Raw genomic sequence first — 22,344 nt, 5'->3', positions numbered from 1 at the left:
TATTGAGAAAAGGAGAGAAAAAAAAAAACAAGTTTCCACCTCCTCCCAGCCTCCCATTTCCCTCCCCCTCCTCCCCCCCTACGCCCCCTCCTCCCACCCTTCTCCCCCTCCCCCCACTCCTTTCCCCCTCCCTCTCCAGTCCAAAGAGCAGTCAGGGTTTTCTGCCCTGTGGTAAGACCTAGGACCTCCCACCTCTGTCCATATCTAGGAAGGTGAACATCCAAACTGGCTGGGCTCCCACAAAGCCATCACATTACGTAGGATCAAACCCCCGTGCCATTGTCCTTTGCGTCTCATCAGCCCTCATTGTTCGCCATGTTCAGAGAGTCCAGTTTTATCCCATGCTTTTTCAGTCACAGTCCAGCCGGTCTTGGTGAGCTCTCAATAGATCAGCTCCGCTGTCTCAGTGGGTGGGTGCACGCCTCGTGGTCCCGACTTCTTTGCTCATGTTCTCCCTCCTTCTGCTCCTCATTGGGACTTTGGGAGCTCAGTCCAGTGCTCCAGTGTGGGTCTCTGTCTCTATCTCCATCCATCACCAGATGAAGGTTCTATGATGATATGCAAGATATTCGTCAGTATTGCTCAAGGATAGGGTCATTTCAGGTTCCCTATTCTCAACTGCCCAAGGAACTAACTGGGGACCTCAGCTTGGACACCTGGGAGCCCCTCTAGGGTCAGGTCTCTTGCCAACCCTAAAGTGGTTCCCTTAACTAAGAATTGTGGTTCCGTGCTCCCCTGTCCAACCTTCCTTTATCCCAATCCTCCTGATTTCCCAAGGCCCTACCTCCTTCCCTTCTAACTTTTCTCTCCCCATCTCCCCTTACCCCCAACCCACCCCACCCCAAGATCCCAATTTTCTCCCCAGCAATTTTGTCTATTTCCCTTAGCCAAGAGGATAACTATATGTTTTTCCTTGGGTTCCCCTTCTTACTTAGCTTCTTTAGATTCACCTATTGTAGACTCCGTGACCCTTATTTATGGTTAGAAACCAATTATGAGTGAGTACATCCTATGTTCATCTTTTTGGGTCTGGGATACCTCACTCAGGATAGTGTTTTCTATTTCCATCCGTTTGCATGCAAAATTCGAGAAGTCATTGTTTTTTAACGCAGCGTAGTACTCTAGCGTGTATATATTCCATACTTTCTTCATCCATTTTTCCATTGAAGGGCATCTAGGTTGTTTCCAGGTTCTGGCTATTACAAATAATACTGCTATGAACATAGTTGAACAAATGCTTTTGTCATATGATAGGGCATCTCTTGGGTATATTCCCAAGAGTGGTATTGCTGGGTCCAGGGGTAGGTTGATCCCGAATTTCCTAAGAAACCGAAACACTGACTTCCATAGTGGTTGCACAAGATTGCATTCCCACCAGCAATGGATGAGGGTACCCCTTCCTCCACAACCTCTCCAGCAAAGGTTATCGTTGGTGTTTTTGACTTTAGCCATTCTCACAGGTGTAAGATGATATCTCAAAGTTGTTTTGATTTGCATTTCCCTGATTGCTAAGGAAGTTGAGCATGACCTTAAGTGTCTTTTGGCCATTTGAACTTCTTCTGTTGAGAATTCTCTGTTCAGATCAGTGCCCCATTTTTTACCCATACTCCTTAATGTATTCCACAATATAGAAACAGAAGGGTCATTACCTAATTCCTTTTATGAAGCTACAGTTACTCTGATACCAAAACCACACAAAGACTCAACCAGGAAAGAGAATTACAGGCCAATCTCACTCATGAACATCGATGCAAAAATCCTCAACAAAATACTGGCAAACCGAATCCAAGAACACATGAGGAAAATTATCCATTATGATCAAGTAGGCTTCATTCCTGAGATGCAGGGCTGGTTCAACATACGAAAATCTATCAATGTAATCCAGCATATAAATAAACTGAAAGAAAATAACCATATGATCATCTCATTAGATGCTGAAAAAGCATTCGACAAAATTCAACATCCATTTATGTTAAAAGTCTTGGAGAGATTAGGGATACAAGGGTCATACCTAAATATAATAAAAGCTATATACAGCAAGCCGACAGCTAACATCAAATTAAACGGAGAGAAACTCAAAGCCATCCCGCTGAAAATATTCTTATAATTTCTGTCTGCCTTCATTTGCGCCAATACAAGTGTCCATATAAATATTTTATATTTTGACTTATAATCCAATACTAATTCATTTCATTGTTCAAAATGTAATTGCTTTGGAAACTTTATTAAATGGTTCTTACATTCTTTTAACCTTTCTTGGGGATTAGGGCTGAACCCTTGCTTTCTGTTACTACAAATTGATCTAGGCTCATCTGTACAATCCCTGTCCCAGTCCTAGAAGCTGCTGTTTACCCAAGGATCTCTGGCTTCTTTTTTGGAGAATATTACTAGATCTACGCTCCAGGTATCATCATGTATACTGAGGTGCCACTGCATATAAACTCTCAATTAAAAGAGTGTCCTGTTTGTTTCAGACTACTATAAAAATACCATCACTTAAGTGCTTTAAATTGTAAACATTTATTTCTCATAACTGTGGTGTCTGGAAGTCTACGATGAGGGTGTATTCTTGTGAATGACCACTCCCTGGCTTGGGGACAGCTATGTTCTTAAACGGTAAATAAAAAGAGAGAGGAAGCAAGTTCTCCATGTAGTCTTATGGGGGCACTAATCCCATCATAGAACCCACCTTCATGATATAATTACCTTCCAATTAGTATCACATCCGAGAATAGAATCTCAAAGTCAAGCAAGGAATATTTATGTAATTATACTAGCTCATGGACTCACATATAGCTATAAATACTTCTGTATATAGTTATACAAATATATTTGAGTCCATACTGCTATTTACAACTTTACTCTATTTACCAATATATCAGTCTAGCCTCCTACCTTTTTCATCTGCTACTTCTCATTTCTACAATGAGACATCTGATTCCATCACTCAGTTGTTTAATCCTACTGTATATGCACAATAATTTTAGCATTCATAACGATTCCTTTGTGGAGAACAACTTTATAAATTAAAGCACTTATACACACACTTCAATTTGCTTTTATTTTTACACATACCAGTCATTTCCATAGTTACTTAAATCAATGTGGTCCTCTCCCCTTTAGAGATACTGATTTCATACACTGTAATAGAGCTAGATCCTTTTGTCATATTCTGCATTCTATCCAGTAATACTCTGACACCATACATAATTTATTTTTAAATTTATATACTTAAAGATTTACCCTTCATGCTTTAAAGATCCATCCTCAGTGTCATTCAAAATGCTTCCGCTTAGATATGACTTTGTGATCTTGCATTGTATAGTCGCTCTAGTAAATGCAGTGCCATCCCCAGTGCCTGCTTTGCTCAGTAAAAGGGCCACTAAGCTTTCAGAAAACAGATAAATAATAAGTACTAACTTTAAAGTACCAGATGCAAGAAAATATGCAGGTGTGACTTTCTCTGGAATTCTTTAAAGATATCCTTCAGCATACAGAGTAGAGAGCAAGTGTCCTAGAAGAAAAAAAAAAAGAAAACATCTAGATTTGAGGCTAGAGGAAGAATTCAAATCCAATTCACTTTTATACTACCTGATAAAGAAGTAAAGAACAAAATGCTAAAACACAATAGCAAAAAAATTGCGTGTACTAGGTATTTTTACCCTTGGCTTAAGGTATTTCCATTCTTCTATTGCTTACTCATGAGAAAATTTATAGACAAAAGATTTTCAAGTACGTGCAAGCCAAATTTAGTCTTATATGCTTATAAATAATGTACATGTTCTTATCCTAAACTGTTGTCGTAGCTCTGCTGATGCGGTTTACCCAGAGACAAGCCACTGAGACTGAGAGGTGTGGCCTTAGGGTTACAGTTCCCAGACTCATTATACAGGCAATATTAAGAGGATGATCACGGCAGTCCCTGGAAAGGAAATCACACATTTTTTCACAAGTACAGACACCATACAAAGTAGTTAAAGAGTACATAACCTTGAACTTGTGAGAAAGAATAGTCAGAAATCAATACTGAATATTTAAAGATAACAACATTAAGGGGAAAGACTTATTCTCTAGGTAATGTCCTGAATGCAAACATTAGAAAACACATCTCTCTAAGAGTCCCCTGCACTCCTCATTCTCCCAGGAATCACTTGCTTGTAAGTTGTTTTTGTTTTTCAATACTGAGTTTCCTTTCTTTGAGTTGGGGAAATATCTATTTTGCTAAAGCATGCTGTCCCAGAAGTATATCTTGCTAAATCTCCATTTCCTGTGAAGATAATCTTCCCCACAACCATGCACCTTGCAAACTTAAGCCGAGGACAGTGTGCTCTTTGAAGGGAAGATAAAGGCTTAGAAATATCAAGAGAGATTCTTCTATTGATAGGGGGAACCAGTAAATCTTTCCTAATGTGGATTTTGCTTTGACAAATTCTTGAAAGAACCATTTGTACCTCTTCATTTAGACTCTCCACTGATGACAGGAAATGGAAGAGGAAAAATCTCCTGCTTCGTGCTTATGTAGCTTTAGAGTCTCCAAAGGTCCAACAGAGGAGATCAGGCCTTCTAGAGATTTGCCCTTAATGCCTGGGCTATAAGAAGGCAAGGGGGATATTGATCTCCTAGGCACTGTAATTGCTAAATGCTGGCCTTGGAGTTCTGCACAAAATAGTAAAAAGTACACTTGTCACACACATGTCATCCAGGGAGGAACATGTTCCCCGTGTTACGAAACGGTCATCTTGGAGCAGAAAAGCAGGCCCTTCTTAGCTGTCAACACTTTAGCCAGTGCCATGATCTCATGAGATAGAAGAAATCATTCAAAGCAGAACCAAAATATTACAGGAGCAAAGACTGTGTGTGGCAGGGTTTGAAAACATCCAAGACATAGTCTGATTTACTTTAACTTTACAAAGAGTATCCTTTGTGAGTCCCTTAGAATAATGGCCCACTTTTGTCATCCTGCTTGAATCTGACATAAAATTTTTAAAAAATTAACATTAAATCACTTCCTTTAGCAAGTTTTCTGCTCCCTGGAATACGCCCTTAAGAAAAATGAACACAGAAAAGTTCTATCATCATCGACATTTTACAGGCAACACTAAGCTCTTTCAAAAACAAATTTCTGCCAAAGAGCATGAAAGGACAAAACAATGGTAAAGTACAACACACAAATCCGTGAATGGGTATTTCATGCCCAATTCACAGGAGGATGGAGGGAGAGCACCAGTTCTGTAACACAAATTTATCAGATCAGAAACTGGATTCACTCAGTGCTTTAACCTCAAAACCTTAAATCCCTAATAAAGCCATGTTAAGCAAATCATGTGCTAAGTTCTCCTTCTAACAGCAATGAAGGTCATGGCATGCAATGCTTCTGCTAATGTCGCAGTAGAGATCGGGGCAGGGTTTTGTTTTTGTTGTCGTTGTTACACATGTCCAGGAGAAAAATATAATGATCAAGGCAGTTGAAGAATATGGGAGCCCACTGGGGAGAGAGGCAGTGCAGGGTTCTCTTGCACTGTGTGAACATTAGACCCCTCTCAGTTGACTGCTGCCACAGTCCAAATTTCCCACGGGAAGATAACAAACTCAGTGGTCACTTAATCTTCATCTAAACGGAAGTTCTGTGAACCCTTGCAGAGAGCAAGGCTTAATATGGGAATAAGAGTGCAATATCATCTCATAGCCAGTGCTAGCCAGTAAAAGGGTAAGAAGAGAACACAAGTCTATTCAGCATTGGGTTTCTGTATTAGATTTCCTTTCAAGTCCTTATGTATGAAGACCTGTGGGTTCGAATCTAATCAGGACAAGTCCTAAAATCAGTATTCTTGCATGTTTACAGCCTCTGAGTATAAATCTGGAGTCCAGATAACACCAATCTACTTTGTTTGCGTAAACAGTATCAACATCACACAGGCACACAGGAGTAACACAAGCGACCACCTCCCTACTCTCTGTGAGCCTTAAGATGAATCTCATCTGGTGTGAAAGATGACTAAATGACTCACAGGTTCCAAAGCAAAAAAGTTAAAGGTGCTTCTTTGCCTTATACTTGAATCAATTCTTGCACAGTCTAATGTAATGGCCTTAACAAACTGGTCTCCTATCAGAGGGATCCCACATCACTTTCCCTATATCCATATCGTATTTCTAGGCAGGTGAGCTTTGATACCATATATGAATGTGATTGCATACCCTCTTCCCAATTAAGTAAAAGTCCCCACTTTCAATAAGAGTACTGCAAATACTGTTGGAGAGATATTTTTAGTTTAAATGAGAATAAAATCCTTTCTGAACCACATTAACCCTGTCTAGACATTATTTATGCTAGCTATTCAGAGTCTTGAGTAGTAATGTTACATTATAACACACGGAATTTGAGCCAATCCTGACAAATCCTGGTACTACTTTATAGGAGCATAAGCTTTCCACTTATAGAGAATTAATAAATTAGATTCTAACTGTCAGCAGGGCATATACAGTAAGATAAAGCATCTTCCAAAAATTACAGTATGTTTTAGAATGAGTCAGAAAGTATCAGTAGCCGCTGCAGACGCATTTCCAGGATGTAGAGAAGCTCATTTCGTCTCAAATGGCTCTATGATCCGGTATGGCATTAATAATGGAAAGAACAGCCTTTAAAATAAAGTAAAAGCATTTGGAACAGTTACTGAGATGATATCTGTCTTTTAAAAAACCCTCAGTTAATAACTTACAAGTTGATATGATATATTCTTTAGCCTATGCTGTCTGGAAAGATTTATCTTTTGTGTTAAACTTCAGGCAGAAGAAAATAAAATAAAATTTGATCTCTGTGGCAAACTGCCTTCTTCTATTTCCTTTCCTTTTTAATTTCTATTATTACCAACTTTAGAATTGCTTCATTGACCTTCTGCAGTATTTCAAAAGGTGGTTTAGATGCCAAAACAAAGCTGTAAATAAAGTATGCCTATGTGTGTACACATAGACCTCTCAAGATGTTAATCAAGAAGAACATAAATCATGAATATGTTTTACTTTCATGCAAAATACAAGTTATGGCCATGTGCCCGGTTGGTTTAGTCCTATTACTTTTCTTTACAGCTGCTGTCTCAGGCTGCTTCAGAGGCGTGAGTTAGTTTGAATTTTCTTGCTTAGTAACCAGTAAGTCAGCATCTCTTCCTCTCACTCTCAGGGCTCTGCTCCGTGAATATGTCTAATAAATTGCAATGTGGAAAAGACAAGAAAGGGAATCTCCTACATTTTCCCTCCTCTCCCTATGTTCTCTTTCTCTCTTTCCCACTGCTTCCCCTCCTCTCTCTTCTTCCTCCTGTCTCTGCTCCCCTCTCCACTACTCTGTCTTGTTTCTTACTGTCCACTTGTCCTTCCTTGAAAAAGTGTTATTTAAATAAATGCTTCCAGCATGCCAGAGTTAGCAACCCGCCTAAAAGAGACAAAAGGGAAAAGAGGTGTGGAATATTTCTGTTAATTTATCTAAAAATAAATTAATAACACAATAAGAACTCATAGTGATTCCAACTGAGCTCCCAGAAGGGGAAAAATATTTTCTTATATTAATATAGTTATCATCCAGAAAATTCAGAATGTAATGAAGTAAATCCCACATTGGCCAACAGAAACTATGTACAAAACATAACTAAATAACCTTGACTCTGCTTGCCTCCCACATACTGCTCATTAGCAGAAAAAGGCTATATATATATATATATATATATATATATATATATATATATGTAAAACTATAAATCCTCTGGGCACTGCTCTGAGGTAATTTTATAAATGCCACAGTCATGTTTTAATACAATGCCAAGAAAAGACTCTTACAAAGCAACATTTCCCAGACCTCATCAGAAGGAAGATGAATGCAAAAAATTCTAGGTTACTATAAAGACATTCAATATCATACACCATTTTAAAATGTATTCTTCGAAAGGTTAATACAGAAGATAAAAAGGAAATTAATAAATTAAAAATATATCCTATTTCCATTCTCACGCTACAAATTAATACTCAGCTTCCAAACCCCAAGCCTGCCATCTTCATCCTGTCCTTTTGCTTATGCTGGGTGACATGTCTACCTATCTGTCGCACAGATCTGAAAAGCAATGCTTAACAGCCCCTCTGGGTTATCTAAGCATCGAAGAATTGAATGAGCCAGAACTCTCAGGTCCATACAGTGTTATTTCTCCGAAACCATGCTGCATTTTTTTTTAAACCAGGAGAAAATAAGGGCTCCCATGAGATCATCTCTCATTAATTGGGCCTTAAAATATGTCTCAATGGGAGAAACAAAACAATAGGTTTTTCTTTTGAATTTTGGAGTGACTTGCAAACCAAAACCTATGGCAAATAAAAGGAACAACTATTTTATTTCCAACTGAGCTATTCTTTAAACAAAATTATAAAACTCATAAACATCCTCAACAACAAATACATATAGAAGTCCCAATATATGAACCCTTCATCTCTTTCGAGACCTTTCTAACTACAATACATCAGGTTCCCTTGGGACACAATTCTGTCTTCTTAACCCACACACTGTATCCCAAGTTGCTGCTCTCCTGAACTTGTAGATGATGTTCTCAACCTAAAATTACTTTGTCTTTAAGTGGCAGGGACGATGGTTCAGCAGGTTAAGTGCTCCCCATGAAAGCTTGAGGACCTGAGTTCAGATGCTCAGTCCTCACAATAACAAAACAGGCCCTGCAGTGCTTCTGTCTGCTGGTGCTGGAGAAGAGAAAACAGGCACATTCCAGGACCCCGCTGGTCAGCCAACCTAGCTAAATCCATTAGCTCAGGGCTCACTGTCTCTAGAAAATGAGTTTGAGAACCACTAAGGGAAACAATCAAAACTGACCTCTGACCTACACACACACACATGCACACACACTTAATCATACACACAACATATAAACCAGCTTCACGTCTGCATTCGTCTGAGTCTCAACCAATCAGCTACATTGCTGTTAGACCCTATGTGCTCTGATGAACTTTCCACAATTTAGGAATTGAAATCACTATCACTGTGTTGGGTCTAAATGTTATGGCGTTCCCAATCACAAACAGATTGTTAAGTTTTCCAGCACAGTCCGTAGAAAATGGAGGAAGTATCAAAGTTCTCATTCAAGAAGTTTTAGTCACATCAGTACTACAAGAATTACCAATGGACATACAGGGTTGAACTCAACCAAAGAGTGTGAGAAGGACAAAGAGAAGGTGCAACTGAGAATACTTTGGAGCCTGGTGAGCAACTTGCTCAGTCAAAGCCCTGTTATATTCAAATTACATCCACAGAAGACCATATAGAAAGCAGTTCCCAAAGGTCACTCAAGTCTGGAGGCCTTTTCTGCAAATACAACAAACTCTACCACAGAAGAGAGGGTGAAAACATTTAAGCAAAAGGTGAGCCTTTATTAGTTTATACCTCCATATGGCATCTTCGGGGAAAATACTAAACATGTTCTAGAGAAGCCATAAGAATAAAAACAAAGGGTTTGCAAAAAGCAGTTTACTGAGAGTATTTTTAAGACGAGGAAAATTCACTGCAGTTGAAAGTACTACAATACATTAGCAATCAATTACTTCGCAGTGTCTCATCAATTCTAGTTATTCAAGATATAGCCAGGAGTAGTGGGAATAAATTAGAAAAGAAGATTTAGGTTGGGTATCAGGAATACTTTTATAATCATTAAATCAATTAGACAACAAGATTTAAAATTGGATATTTAATGTAACCAACAGAATCAAGAAGGATGAATTATGATATCAAGAATGAAAAAGAAATCCTAGGCTTAAAAGCACATCCTGGGCCCATCTTGTATTTGCAAAGAACAATGGTTCAGATTTTTAATTCAGATCATTATGCTTTCTGAAATTTTTGAGACATCAGAAGATATGCTTAAAAAATGAAGACATTAAATTTAAACAAAAACAACATATTCTATTATAAAAATTATCATTAAGTCCTATAAAAGTTGGGTATCCTCTTTTATCTCCATTGAGAAAGAAAGCAAAAGGGTGTTCATTGCATATAATTCTGGAGCACAACCTTTCAGATATAATGAAGACAACATACAGCCTGTCACTCTAATCCAATTCTAGGCTCTCTCTCTCTCTCTCTCTCTCTCTCTCTCTCTCTCTCTCTCTCTCTGTGTGTGTGTGTGTGTGTGTGTGTGTGTGTGTGTGTGTGTGTAAAGCTCAGGAGAAAAGCCATTGAAAGTGATATCTAGCAATGCAGAGGATGAGATCCAATGATCTAGCCTTCCAAAAAGAAATGATTAAGGATCTAGATAAAGTGTGATTCTTTAAGAAGATGTTTGCAATGTGCTGATGAACTAACATGAAGTAACAACATATTCTCAGAGGTAGGACCTAGGCAAGGGTAGGAACTCAAACCGTGATTTTGAATGATGAACACCTTTGCTGCTGGGGAACTTGTGATTCAGTCACCCCACTGGTGAGGAGCATGGAAGAAAGATGAATGCCTGATGCAGGAAAGATGAGTGGGGTTGGGGGGAGAGGGGAATAGGAGACCCTTCCATGTAGAGCTACAATCCCAAGTGCACTCAGCATGGTATAAGGGTAAACGATAAATAAGCCCAGGTTGTGACAGTGTGAGGGTAATTGCTGGTCACAAATTGACAGTGATTGAAGCAAGAAATTCCCCTCGTGATTTACAAACATAAGGTAATCTCTATGCAGTTTTAGCTTCAATTCACATTACTTAGGCAATATAAAAATTTACAAGGCAACGATTTTATTCAAAATGGTTCTGGGCTAAAGTGTCCCCTGGAGCCTGACAGAAGCAAATGCTATCCTCTGCGGAAAAGAAGATCTGCTCTCAGAGAGCTTCTGTGGATGAAGTCCGAAAAAGAATAAAACACCATGAAAAGGCACAAGAATGAGATCAAGACACCTTGAGTGACAGCCAGATAAGACAACAGGCAATAAATTCAAATGAACAAAATTTTTAGACATAGTGTTCACAAACACAGAGCATAAAAAATAAATGTATATGGTATATTTTAAAAATAAGAGAGGAGATCAAATTATGAGAAGAAGGAAAGCACAGCAAACATACTTGGTGGGAAAACCCTCCAGAATGGAAGATACCATCACACCATCACACACACACACACACACACACACACACACACACACACACACACGCACACACACTGTCCAATGTAGTAGCCAGTCTCTAAGATGGTTCCTGTATTATCTTTCTGTCATTGTAACAAAATGCCTAAGACCATTAACTCATGAAGAGAAAAATCTTTATTTCCACTCACATACAGTCTTTTTGGTTCTAGTGCATGATTGCACGGGATGGTGTTGACTTAGGATCCTAGGAAGGTGACAGAGTGTCTTTCTTAGGGTTTCTATTGCTGTGAAGAGACACCATGACTGTAGCAACTCTTATAAAGGAAAACCTTTAAGTGAGGTGGAGGCTTACAGATCAGAGGTTTGGTCCACTATCACCATGACAGGGAACATGTCAATGTGCAGATAGACATAGTGAGGGCTAGAGCTTGATCAGAAGAAAACAGTAAGTGGAATAAGACACTGGGCAGTATCTTGAGCTCAAAACCTGCTCCATAGTGACAGATTTCTTCCAACAAGGCCACACTTACTCCAACAAAGGCACAACTCCTAATATTGCCACTCCCTTTGGGGACCATTTTCTTTCAAATCACCACACAGAGTCAGTTACAAGGAGTCCTTGGGGATTGAGCTGTTTTTGCCTTGGCCAGAAATTAAAAGAGGAAGAAAGTATTAAGTACCAGAATCCCTTTTGAGAACCTCTGTAAATGAGCAGAGTTTCCCACAAGTCGCTAGCTCATCAAGGATCTATGGCTTCCCCAGGAGCACAATGCTGGGGCTAAGGTTCTAATACATGAGCCTTTGGGAGACATGTAACTGTACTGTCATCCTGGCGTGACATTCACAATGTTGTACAGTTTGCTTCTCAAAAGTAATATAGTTTATTGCTGTAAGAAATAGACTATGACACAAATAATGGGCTGCATTTCTTTCCATTTTTCTACTTATTTATTTATTTATTTATTTATTGTGTGTGTGTATGTATGTGTTTATGCACATATTTCCACCATGGGTTCTGGGTATAAAACCTGATGGTCAATCTTGGTGGCAAATGCCTTTCCATACCGAGCTACCTCTCCAGTTCCAAATTTCCAACTTCAGGTGTTAAAGACAACACAGCATCTTCTGTAGCTTGTTGTCTACATATACATTATGTTCTTCTTCTTCCTCCCTTTTCCCCTCTCATTTATCCTATATTTCTGTCTTGTGGCTCTGCAGTAGAAATCCCATTGCAATAGAGTGAAACACTGGAGCCTTCTGCCAACAGCTGCATAAGCGAGCCTGGCAGTGGTCCTCTACTCCCTCTAAGCTGGTCACATCCCTGGCTTACAATTTGACCACCAAACCATACAGCTAAGGAATCCCTGGACCCTCTTTTCTCAGAATGGTTACTCATATGAATCTCCATTAAGTTTTGGAGTAATAGTTAAGTAATTGTTACAGAACAATAGAAGGTTTCTCTAGGATCCAAGAATTACAGCCCACTCCTATAATTTAAACCCATTATTGTCTAATCCTTCCAGCTCTGAATACTTCAACCTTCACACCTTTCTCCAAGAAGACCCAAGACCAGGAAATAAAGCTCCTCACCAGTCCCTAGTGTTGCGATTGGGAAGCCTCTAAGTCTCTTCCCAGAGAGATGAAAGACCAAGTCCTATCATGTTCTCCTCCAAAACTTCAGCCAAACGAAGAAAAAAGGAAAGCAGTTTAGTTCTGGTGCTGTTCTCGGGGGCATAACAATAGCTATTGTCAATGAGGTGGAACACAGGAAATTTATTCCCAGGTCTTTTTATCTTCAACAAATACTTATTGACTATCAGTGCACCTTCAGAACAGTCATAGACTCTCAGGATATTAACACCAAGGAGGGCAGATGACATATCTGTTCTCAGGGACATGATATTCTAGTGAGAAAAACAACCAAACACCAGATAAAAGAATGAATATATAGCAATAATGACAGGTTCTATTGCTGAAAATAAAGCAGAAAGGGGCAAATTTAAGGCACCAGTTCCCAGGGGAGGGATGTTTCACCACAGGAAGAAGACCTCTGTGAGTGAAAACTTACCATGTTCCCCAAAGTAAAAGAACACTCCATTCTCCTTACAAAATAAACAAACAAAATGTCCTAAATTGAGACTCTGTTTTCAGTTTGATAATTCCCAGCTCCCATCACACATTTCCCCTGTGAAACCCACAGCACACAAAACACCGAGGTTCCCAGAGAATGTGGCTTCCTTCTCAACCTCTCCTTGTCTGAATTTTCCCACTGGGCCAACAATTCCCTGTCTGCGATATGACAGGCATAAGAGCATGCTTCTCACTGAATGTGAAAACTCTTCAGGGACATTATAAAATTTCTCTGTGTTTGAATCAACTTATAGGGAGCACACTAGACATGTTGTAAGTCACAACAGGAAATTTAAAACCGGCACAAATATACACACAAACTTTAATTCACTCTGAGACTCTCAATGGGAAGTTGTTTAGGGGGGTTGCTTTGTTTGCCCTCCCCATCAAGACAGTTTTTATCTTGAAGAGTTTGACAACATATATTATGGGGCTTTGGGTAGTAGCTTACAGATTACTGACTCCAACAATGCCATATATGAATGACGAATCTCGGACCAGAAAAGATTATGCAGAATAGCTGTTCACATAACCAAGGCCTGTATGCCAGGAAGAAGTGCACCAGACAGCATTTAGCCCCGGGGTTAGTCACAATTCAGAGTCACAGACAAAGCTGACATTGTGAGACAGACAAAATGATATGTGCCTGTCTAGAAAGGAAGGAGGGAGGAGGAAGGTAGGAAAGGGACAGAAGAGGGAAAAGAAGAAAAACGGAGGCAAAGGGAGAACTTGAAAATTAATGAGATTCAAAGAAAAAACACTTCTGAGTTCACGGCTCCTAAGAATTTGTATGTGAAAGCCACAGCACTAGTTGTCCGGCTAAAAACTCAGGTGAGAAATGATGGCGTCGTTTTGAGTCTAAAATTATGAGACAGGAAACTCAGGTGAAGTTTCTAAGTTATAATTTTGAGAGAGAGTTGCTTCTTCTTTGATCAGTCTCGGACTTGCTGTCAAGACCTTCACCTGACTCTATAAGGCCCACCCACACACAATGTGGAAAGCAATGTGCTTTACTCAATACTGACACAACTAAAAGGAACTTTTTAAAAGAAACATTTATACTTTTTCCTTCTTTGGGCAGTTCTGGGGATAAAACATCAAGCTTTATAGATGCCAGGCAATCACTCTATTGTTGAGCTATATGTCAAGATCTAGTCTTGTGTTGAACTATACCACTGGATGCCAGAGTCAAATTGACATAGACTAATAACAACATAATTCTTTTACATAACCTGATAAAGTTCCTTGTGAAATTAACATCATCGATGCCCACAATTTATCTTGGAGAAGACAAAATCCGAGGATTTCTTAAATATCAGTCATACCATGAGAAAGCATCTATACAGAAAAGTTTTGTCATGGAAACTAGCTACACTGAAAACATTTCTTCTAACTCAAACCTGCTTGCTTAACACAGAGCAAGATCCAAAATCCACACTTCCTGATCATCATGATGAATACAGAGATTTCTTGTAAAGCCCATCTGATAAAGCTCACAGTGACAGCCTTTATTTAATCTGCTCCAGCAGAGGGATAGTCCATCAAGCAGAACAGTGGGCTATTGCATCAGCTAAAGGAAGATCCATGCAATAGCACTCGGAGAGAGAGATATACTGTAGATAAATACGAAGCACTCATTTATTTAGTTTGCAGCTTGGCTTTGGATTTATCAAAATACCCGTCTACATGTCTCTGTGGGCAAAATTTTGATGTTTAGATTGACTAAATCAAACTCCAAGAAGGCATCATAAGCACATATACACAACAGAAATACAGAAATATGCCAAGACCCACAGTTGGTGCGCTCTACTCAGCTATCTGGTACAAACGTGACCCTTACTTATCTGCCTGTGTTCTCCCTGACATTATTTCTTACTAATTAAGTTAGTTCTTCAGCAATTTTGTATATGTGTTAATACACTCCAACTATTCTCTCCCTAATCTGCCTCCTTTCTCCTGCCCATATCAAACTCTCCCCCACTCCTCCCTCCCTACCCCCTTTCCAAATTCAAGACCTGTAGTTTTGTTTTATAATTTGTGGCCACTAGAATGGGGTAATTCATTGGAGTTTCATAAGTTTGCCTCCCACCGTCTCCTCCATTTGTATTTGTAACTAGAGTTACTCAAGTCAGGAACTACAGATCCCTGAAGAGCACATACACAAAGGCTGAGGAGAGCAGGGGGATCCCTAGAGTGTGCTCTCTCAAGGCCCTTGTGCTTCCTTGTACTTCAAGTTGTGGGTGCTATGTTTGACTTCTGTAGTTTCCCTGCTCTAATTTCGTGTTTGGGCTTCTTGTTAGAATTTTTCAAAGAGCTTTTGCTCAGCTACACGCATCTGTTATGGCAGGGGATACTGTGCCCCATATATGTGTCCCCTCTCCAACTCTATCTATTACTTCATTTCTTATCCTCTGCACCAAGACTGAGTGTTCATTCACAAACCTTGTTCTGTTGCACCTGTTGAACTAAAAAGCAGAAAAGTTAATTCAACTGGGGCCAGGCAGCTTCCAGTTCTTGATCTGATGTAGAAAGTAACCAGGTCCCGAAAAGGAGCCTTCGCAGATTTTGTTTCTTGGATAGTATGAAGTCCCAAATGAAATGTCATGTGAAAATGTGTTCCATTCACACACGGTAATGGGTTGATATTACTGTATGGAAACAATTACACTGCACTTTTCCTATAAAATAAAAGGAGGAAATACAGTTAACTAGCAATCTATTTGAAAAATGGCATGGTGTTCTCCCTGGTCGTTCGATTAAAAGACAGTTTAGAAGGACAAAAGGAGAAGTCCCTTTGAGTCCAGATTTATTTCCATTTTGACAGTGTCCTACAATGAAAAGGGAACAGCTTTGAAATCAGATGCTGTGGGGTTGAAATCCTGATTCTGCCATTCAGCAGAGGTGTGACCCTGGAGCACACGACTCCATGTCTTGGAATTCAGTCTACTCACCTGTGAAAGGATCACTGTGCGCCCTTCCTTCCAGAACAAATCTGCAGGGAGGCAATGGGAATAGATAACCAAAATACATCACAGCAGTTTTGGCACAGGAAATGGTAGTTATGAAAGACCTCAAGGACCAAAACACCATTGTCTTCCTCTCACTCTTCTTCCTGCTCCTCTCCTCCCTGACCTTTCCTTTCCCAACCATCCAGCTAACCTCAAAAGTTGGCTAGCAACAGAGCTTCACCACTATTGGCAAGCTGGTATTCAAATTCAACAGTAACTTTACAATAAATAGGAGGTTATGCTAGCCTCTGCCTGGGTTAAGACTTTGCCATAGAGAAAATCAGTAAAGATCATAGCTATTTCTAGAGTCTGGGTATATTCGGGAGTATTCAAGAAATACAAGCGGAAAGGTTGATATTTTTAGATTGCGTTCTTTGAAGCCCAGCTTTACTCCATAATTAAAATATATGGGCTGAGGCATTGAAGACTTAATTCCCTCAACTTGATTAATCTGCTTTATTTTTATTGAATTATCTAAAAACAGCACTGCACATCCTTCACACCTTCTAATAACAGGTTGTTCTTTTGATATCATTCATATTGATACTAGCCATCAAACCAAACAGGACCCCAACTGCAATTTAAGAGCATTAACTCTTTCGTTCTCACTCAAATAGTTGAGAGATGCATTGTTAAATAGGTGAGGGGGTTAAAAGGCGTGGCCCCAAATGAGTCCCTGGCTCCCAGCCCATGGAGTGCTATCCACTGGACTCTGAGCACTTGTAGATGTAGCTGAATTGCTATCACTGAATTTAAAGAATCTCTCTGTGGAAAAGAGTTGCTGGAAAATCGGATTTCAGCAAGTATCATTTAGATTTAGACAAAGGAAAAAATGTGCATTCGTGAACTACAGAGGACTGAGTTTGACATCAATCCAGGGCAACATCCTAGCACAATTTCCCTAAACAATGGCTTGCAAGTACTCAGAAAAGGAGGGGGCAAACTCAGCAAGAGCTCACTGAGAACAGCCCTGTCAGAGGAACCTCATTTCCTACTGACAGAGTTACCACACTGGGAGAGCAGAGAAACAGGAGAGAAATAGGGAATCCAGACTTCAGAGGAGATTTGATGAGTGTTCTCCTGACACACTTGAACGCAAGAAGGGGGAAGAGAGTCCTGATCAAACCACAATTGCACAGATCACAGTCAGTGGAAAATTAGCATCCAGCATGACTAGGTAATGAGCCATAGTAAATGGGATGTTTTAACACAATACCTTTTCCAAATCTCATATACTAGCCAGTGGCAGAACTGTTAACTCATATGTTAACTCCTATAACTCAGAAACCAAACAGAGGAAAGCAGATAAACAGCACCAACTGTCAATTCAATGAATCCTTTTTCTTTTTCTTTCTTTCTTTCTTTCTTTCTTTCTTTTTTAGTTTTTGGCTGCATATGTTTTTTTTATTTTTTTATTCATATTACATACCAACCATAGTTCCTCCTCCCCTCCTCCTCCCCACTCCCCTCCCCTCCCACAACCCATACCCATCCACTCCTCAGAAAGAGTAAGGCCTCCCATGAGGAGTCAATGAAGCCTGGTACATCATGTTGAAGCAGAACCAAGCCCCTCCCCTTGAGCAAGACATCCCACCACAGGGAATGGGCTTCAAAAAGCCAACTCACATAATCCCTCCACCCTCTCTTCGACTGGACTCTGGAGCTTGGCCTGGTGCTTGGATGTGGACCTCTGCATCTGCTTCCATCAATTACTGGATTGGTGTGGGAAGTTCTTCAGTCTATGTGTTGCTTCTTTTGGTTGATAAAGAAATCTGTTTCAGCCAATGTCTTGGCGGAATAGGGCAAGGAAGGAGGTCCAAGCAGATAGAGGAGGAGAAAGAAGGCAGAGTCAGGGAGAAGACACGAAATATGCATAAGCTCATAGGCCAAGCTGTGTTGTAATTAATACAGTTTCTGTGTAATTATTTCAGTTCTGAGTATCCGGGAACAAACAAGCGGCCTCCACCAACACTGGATGAAGGCTCTCTGATGACAGGGTAGTCACCAATCTGATTAAAGAGGAAGGCCGTTTTAGGCACCCTCCCCACTATTGATAGAGGCCTTAGGTGGAGTCATTCTTTGGATTCCTGGAAATTTCCTTAGTGTAAAGTTTCTCCCTAACCACATAATGGCTCCCTCTACTGAGATATCTCTTTCCTTACCCTCCCACTGCATCAATTCAATCATCCCTTTCGCTCATGTTCTCATCCCCCATCCCCTTTTCCTTACCCCCCCCCACACACACACACAGAGAGAGAGAGAGAGAGAGAGAGAGAGAGAGGAGTTTACCCAGGAGATCTCATCTATTTCCCCTTCCCAGGGCAATTCAGGTGTCCCGCTTAGGGTCCTCCAAGTTACATAGCTTCTCTGGATCTGTGGATTGTGGTCTGGTTATACTTTGCTTTACATCTAGTATTCTCCCCTTATGAGTGAAAGGTAACCCAGACCCAGAAAGACAAACACGGTACGTACTCAATAGATCCATTTCTGTAAGTTGTCTTGCAAAGTGTTTGTCCAAACTTGAAGATGTTGACTATGAGAAGGCTTGGGTCTCTACAACTGTATCTATTTCTTGTGTCCTTCCCTGAGCTCTTTCCTTCTATTGGCTTGTTTGGTTTGCCCTGTTCTGATTTATTGTTTTTCATTTTATATTTTTTGTTTTATGTTATTATCCCTCAAATGCCTGTTTGATCTCTAAACAGAGACAGAAAGGGGGTAGATTTGGATGCAAAGCGAGGAAGGAGGAGCAGGAAGGAGGAGAGGGAGGGAAAACTATAATCAAATATACTAATAAAGTGTAATCATATACTGTATTGAAAGAATATATATTCAATAAAAGAAAAAAGAACTTAGTCATTGAGAGACAAGGACTGAGTCAGAGATCAGTGTGGGGAGCTTCTTCTCTGCCCTAGGCAAACTGAGTCTGTCTCTTGGCTCCATGCACTAAGAGAGACCCTATTGCAGTTCAAACACAGGATGAAATGTTAGAAAGAGGATCTGTAAGTATTCTGACACCTTCCATGTGCTGGAAGCGACATGGAGTCTGAGATAGATGGGCCAAACTGAGAGGAGATGTGCTTCCTCATCAACATAGGTCTTAAGTGTGGCTAGGAACACATGTATGAGTGGAAGAATTAAAACATTGTAGCTTTAATCTCTGAAGGAGTTTAGAACCTGGCTTGCTTACCTTTATTTTATCTACACTATGTAGCCCTGTGGAGGACAGAGGATAAGTTGTTTCATTCACTTAGTGACAAACGCTCATAGCCACTGAATCATTTTTACAGCCCTGCTTTGGTTGTTTATCCATCATCTAACTATGTTATTTTATCTTTTTCAACTTATTTTAAGTCAATAAATATTTTAAACATTTAAAAGATTACCGAGAAAACAAGAACTCACATCCAAATCCCTTCTACCTTCACACTCCAGATATTTTGCCACATGGGCTTCAGGTTATTTGTGAATAAATAAATCATTATAAATAAAGTTATTTACTGCTTTCTTGCACAGCAATGTTAGTATTATGAAGATGACTTGTGCACTTATAACTTGTCTATATATTTTATTTACATGTCGTGTACATATATCCACAAGAAAATTCTAATATGGGATAAAGCAATATGGCGGATTTAGCTTACTAAAGACATCATGGAGATGATGCTGAACACTAACTGATGCCAGAGAAAGAAAGGCATTTGAAGGAAAGAAAATGGCTGGCACAAAACCACAAAACCAAGAAACAGGGTAGACAATGCCCCCAAAGGCAAGAGATTCATACAGCTTAAAGAAGAGGGAAATTGAAATGTGAAACAATTGAAATAAAAACCTAGTGGAGAGTTGATCATAAAAGGTTTTATTACCAGAGAAGACAACTTGAGCAGCTTAATTGTGAGAATAATATAATTTATATGCATAGTACAGAAGTAAATCTGGTAACAGTGTGGTTAGACTAGGGCTGGCGAATAAAACAAAAGACTAAGAGTCAAACTGGCAAATGTTTAGCAATGTAAGATTACAATAAATCAGAATGAGAAGGACAGATTAGGAATGTCTTTACTAGTGTTGTGTTCGCGAAAGCTCACTCTCTCAATCTCTCCCCTCCTCTTCTTCTCCCTCTCCCTCCTCCTCCCCTCTCCCTCCCCCTCTTCCTCTCCCTCTCCCTCTCTCCCTCTCCCTCTCCCTCTTCTTCTCCCTCTCCTTCCCTCTCTTCCTCTCCCTCTCCCTCCCTCTGCCCCTCTTCCTCTCCCCCCTCTCTCTCCCTCCCTCCCTTCCTCTCTCCCTCTCCCTCTCCCCCCTCTCTCTCGCTCTGTCTCGTGTGTTGTATGTACCTGTCTATGCAGGTATACACGCCATGTCATGTATGCTCATATTAAAGCCAGAGATTAAGGTCATTTTCTATCATTCTCCACCTTATTATTTGTGTGGGGTGATGATCGATCTCTTTGTGTATTCTTGGTCTGTAACTCACTATGGAGACCAGGCTGGCCTCAAAATCACAGAGGTTTGACTGCCTCTGCCTCCTGAGTGCAGAGGTCAGCAACATGCGCTATCACACCCTGACTTTCATATTATCCATCCATTTACTTATTTCTTCACTCACTCACTAACTCATTCATTGTATATACATATATATATTATTATATGCAGATTATCCCAGTGGAAAAAAATTACCCATTTACTAGACTTCAGAAGATCTTCCTGCTTCTGAAGATCTTCCTGCTTCCAACACCCGAAACCAGAGTCGCACACACCCTGCTTTTTATATGGATACTGGGGAGTGAACTCAGATCTTTGTTCGTTCAAGGCAAGCTCCTTACCCACTGATCCATCTCTTCAAGCCTGAAAGTCTATCTTTACTAATGATGACTTAAAAAACTCTAGTACACAATTTAGCCACCCACTAGCTTTCTGAAAATGTTTTGGTATAAACTGTGGCATGTTAAAATAGTGTATTAAAGAACATTATTAAATAAGATACAAAATAATGTATCAGATACAAAAAATGCAACCAGGTTTACGGGAAGTATAAAAAGTCCCATGTACTTCTAAGCAACACACCATTTAATTTTCAAAGAACTCTACATAAAATAAATAGCTGGTTCTTACACATAAAATATGCATATTCCTATAAAATTATAGACTTATGAATCAAGGAGATAGATGATAGATGTCTCAGTGGGGAAAGTCCTTACCAAGTAGGCATCATGGCCTGAGTTCAGATCCCTGATGCCCACATAAGGAGCAAGACAAAGTAATACAGACCTGCAATCCCAGTCTTGGAATTGTGTGGGTCTCTGGCTAGCCTGTTGCATTGAATTGGCAAGTTCCAAGTTCAGGAAGAGACCCTGTCCCAAAAGGTGGAGAGTGATTGAAAAAGATACCTGATCTAGATGTCTGGTTTACTCTCATCTCCCAGAAATAGCTGATAAGAATGTTCCTGGTCGCTCCATGATACAGGATGCAGGATAGATAATCTCACATTCACACGCCCAATGATTAGCCATAATGCTCTGCAGGAGTTGGTAATTTAGTTTCTAAAGAAATTGTTGTTGCTTTGCTCTTGTTTTGAATGATGTTGGTCTGTATTGTTTAATTCTGAAGTGATTGGTTTTTGCCTGAGTTGTACATTTGGGCCATTTGGTTTACATTCATCTCTATAAACAAAGTAAAAATAAGCAAATTTGTTAAAAACTGAAGCTCTTTTTTCTTTTTTATTTCTGCTTTTCTTTTTTTTACAGTTTAAAAACAAATAAAACAATAGGAGATGTTACCAGATGACTTAATTATCAGGAGGTATCAATTATGTAAATGAGTCCCATGCCAAATAGAGCATCTTCTTCTTACGAAGTTGTTACTTTTTCTGGGACAATGGTTTTCAAACTTGAGCGTGTATTGGAATCACCCAGAGGGCTTGTTACAAAACAGATGGAGGATCCATCCCCAGAGTTTTTGATTTAGTAGGTCTTGGGATGGGTCCTGAGGATTTGCATTTTTAATAAGTTCCCATGTGGTGAGAATGCAGCCATGCAAGTACCATGCCTTCAAAAGTGCTGGCCTAGGAAGGCTGTCCTACCTCTGAGACTGAGTTCAATGGTCCCTT

The 22,344-nt window shown here is 39.8% G+C and overlaps 1 long non-coding RNA gene across 1 annotated transcript; it reads right to left on the bottom strand.

Annotated features, from left to right (window-relative positions):
• Positions 1 to 1,842: 1,842 nt before the first annotated feature.
• On the bottom strand, positions 1,843 to 15,795 carry LOC121447967. The gene is made up of 3 exons (XR_005974323.1): positions 15,676 to 15,795; positions 3,421 to 3,514; positions 1,843 to 1,897 (listed from the first exon to the last, which is right to left on the bottom strand). It is a non-coding gene; the product is annotated as an uncharacterized LOC121447967 (long non-coding RNA).
• Between the last annotated feature and the right edge of the window lie 6,549 nt (positions 15,796 to 22,344).

The sequence above is a fragment of the Microtus oregoni genome, unplaced genomic scaffold (assembly GCF_018167655.1).
Source record: "Microtus oregoni isolate MIOR12 unplaced genomic scaffold, Mior012 000005F_ref0000423, whole genome shotgun sequence".
In the NCBI taxonomy this organism is placed as follows: domain Eukaryota; kingdom Metazoa; phylum Chordata; class Mammalia; order Rodentia; family Cricetidae; genus Microtus; species Microtus oregoni.
The sequence above is the reverse complement of the archived record's forward strand: the minus strand, read 5'-3'. Positions and strand labels throughout refer to the sequence as shown.